Here is a 3211-nt window from a genome sequence, read left to right as displayed (position 1 = left end):
TTGTGTCAATGTTTTCTAAGGTGTCTTCTGCCCCTGAGATTCTCTCTTGTATCTCTTGCATTCTGTTGTTGATGCTTGCATCTATAACTCCTGATTTCTTTCCTAAGTTTTATATCTCCAGGGTTGTCTCTCTTTCTGATTTCTTTATTGTTTCTATTTCCATTTTTAGATTCTGGATGGTTTTGCTCATTTCCTTCACCTGTTTGATTGTGTTTTCCTGTAGTTCTTTAAGGGATTTTTGTGTTTCCTCTTTAAGAGCTTCTAGCTCTTTACATGTGTTTTCCTGTATTTCTTTGAGGGTGCTATTTATGTCTTTCTTAAGGTCCTGTATCATCATCATGATAAGTGATTTTATATCTGAATCTTGCATTTCCGGTGTGATGGTGTGTCCAGGACTTGCTGTGGTTGGAGAATTGGGTTTTGATGATGGCAAGTGACCTTGGTTTGTGTTGTTTATTTTCTTATGCTTGCCCCCTGCCCCTGCCATCTGGTTACCTGTAGTGCTACCTGCCCTTGCTAAATCTGACTGGAGCCTGTCCTTCCTGTGATCCTGGTTGTGTCAGAACTCCTCAGAGTCCAGCAGTCTCTGTGATTCTGGGATTCTGGGATCCTGGGATCCTGGGATCCTGGGCTTGTTAGATCACCTGGAAGTGTGGCTTTCTCTGTGTGTTGTGAGACTGGCTGCAGAGCTTGTGCCCCAGGTCTGCTCAGAACACTAACACAGACAGACCTGAAGGTACCCAAGTTACTGGGCTGGTGGAGTTCCTGTGTGCCTGGTCCTGCTGGTCCCAGTTACTCCCAGTCATGGCAGGATTATCTGATTTCTACTTTCTCTGCCTTCCTACTCCTTGGCTACCATAGTTTCCTGGGTGCCCTGAATCCCGTTGTATTTGAGATGTGTGTGGTTGGAACTGAACACTCAATTAGATATTAAGTCAGTTTGACTTTTTTGAATAGGAGAATATTGTCTTAGGACCAATTTTCTGATGGCTGGGAAAGTTACTATTTTTCTGTAGTGTAGCCAAGATTTGATATTTGAGTAAATTTGAGGACTGCCATAGGAAATCAGTCTGCCTCTGAAGAAACAGAGATCCCTCTCATGCTGTACTTCCCTCACTAAGGACACCCTGGTTTTAGAACAGGTGGTCCTACTTAACCTTAAGCTTAAAATACATGGGTTTTTGGGGGGATGTAAGAGTTTATCTAATATCAATTCTTTATTTCCCAGGTGTGAGAACTTGACAATTGTGGTTTGAATGACAATAGTCCTCCAAAGACTCCTAGATGTGAATACTAGGTCATCAGAGAGTGGCACTATTTGGTTAGGAGATGTGGCCTTGTTTAAGGAAGTGTGTTATTAAGGGTGAGCTTTGAGATTTCAAAAGTCCATGCTAAGCCCTGATTTATTCATTCACTCCCTCTCTCCCTTTTACCCTCTCTCCCTCCTCTCTGTTAGCAGATGAAAATGTACTTCTCAGCTACTTGGCTAGCACCATTTCTGCCTGTGTGCTACCCCGTTTCTGCCATGATAATGGAATAAACCTCTGAAACTGTAAGCGAGCCCTCAATTAAATGCTTTTTTTTCTAAGAGTCGCCATGGTCAGGGTGTCTCTTCACAGCAATAGAACACTGACCATATAAATTGCCCAATGCATGGAATATGTGAGCTGGATTAAACCCAACCTTCTCATTTTTGTTTCTAGGTATTGTTTTCCCTTCATTTGGATGAGAGGATCTTTACAGAGAAAGTACACTCAGAAAAGATGAATTAGCCTTAAACTTGCTATAAAGTCACTGGCCAAGGTATTGTCAATCTGTGAGAGAAGGGATGACAATTAGTTAATAATAAAGGAAACATTTCAGTTGCCAGTGTTGTAAGATTCAGAGAACCTAGTTTTACGTCCAGAATGTTGTCCCACTCACAAAAACACAGAGATGGAGATCGCTGAAATTTGCATGAGGTTTTTTAATAATCCAGTATACTGGGGTTGTCCAGCATTCAGGCAAAGGCAACCCCAAGGAATAAAAGCACACATCTTTTATATGCTTCCAGAACATAGCTTTACAGCATGAGTTGGTTCTCTCTCATTGGTGGAGCCCATTGTCTTTTGAGTCCATTGACCTCTGTGCTCCAGGTGAGGAGATACTGGTTGCACGTAGGAGGGGTGGGGAGAGATACACCCCCTCCTGGAACCAGGCATCTCTTGGGGATGGGTGTTTCCTTAGTAAACCTTTCTGAAGCTCTTAGTCTTTAGGCTTAATGGACATCCTTGGCTCCTCGGTATTTTTATGAGGTGTCCCTTTAGGCTTAATGGACATTTCTGGTTCCTTGGTATTTTTTAATGAGGTATCTCTGTTTGCTCAATTCTTACACCAGCACCCCAGGCAGGCTCACTCCAGAATTAATGATTGGATGAAAATGATTTCTGTCTTTGAACAATATTGGGCCTTTCTGTTCCTTTAAAGGCATAGCCAGGTACACTAACATCTGTCCTTGAAGGAATGGTGACTGGTTCTAGGACAGAGTCCTTAGAGACTGTTCTCAAACCTTTTTTTTAACATGCTCTGTCTCTGAAAAAAATGACTCAGCACATAATTTGTAAGTACACTGCCAAATGCTTCTCATCTACTTGTATTTCAGATTCTATTTAGTTTATGGTTAAAGTGATGGATTTGCATAACTGTGAGATGAAGAGGAAGTTTTATATTTAAGGATTGAATACCCCAGTCACCTTGTAAGGTGTTCTGATTTTAGTTACTTTGAACAATTTCCTGTCTTAACAAGTTGCCTGCAAAGCACAAGACCAAGTCCCTATTTATGTGGTACTCTTCAGAATACATGAAAGCAGAATACAGTCAGCATGTTCATCTTCAGGCTTATATCCAAACACAGTTGACTCAAATCTCTGCCCCAGCCCCTAGATTCACATCTTCTTTTGATATGAAGTTCCTGTTTGAAAACAATTTCTTCTTGGTTCAAGCTCTATTCCCAAGAAAGATGAATTGTAACTTTTTTTCAATCTACAACCTTATTTGCATAGAAAATAGAATGTTGTTTTAATCATTTAATTTTACTGTGCCTTCTCACAGCATCAGCTGCTGGAATACAGATCTTACTTATCTAGGGAAGTTGAATGCAATGCTACAAATTTTTGAATTGTCTGAGTCTCTATCTTTGTCTGCTGAGAAACCCGCTGTGTTCCTGCTGGTG

At 41.1% G+C, this 3211-nt stretch overlaps 1 long non-coding RNA gene across 2 annotated transcripts in view; it reads left to right on the top strand.

Annotated features, from left to right (window-relative positions):
• LOC116081820 overlaps window positions 1-3211 on the top strand; it is a 40409-nt gene that overhangs the window by 17123 nt on the left and 20075 nt on the right. For both annotated transcript variants that reach the window (XR_004115019.1, XR_004115020.1), the window contains one exon: window positions 1704-1803. This is a non-coding gene — a long non-coding RNA (uncharacterized LOC116081820). The remainder of the gene's footprint in view (window positions 1-1703; window positions 1804-3211) is intronic.

Source organism: Mastomys coucha, unplaced genomic scaffold, assembly GCF_008632895.1.
Source record: "Mastomys coucha isolate ucsf_1 unplaced genomic scaffold, UCSF_Mcou_1 pScaffold7, whole genome shotgun sequence".
In the NCBI taxonomy this organism is placed as follows: Eukaryota; Metazoa; Chordata; class Mammalia; order Rodentia; family Muridae; genus Mastomys; species Mastomys coucha.
This window is presented reverse-complemented; position numbering and strand designations above follow the sequence as displayed.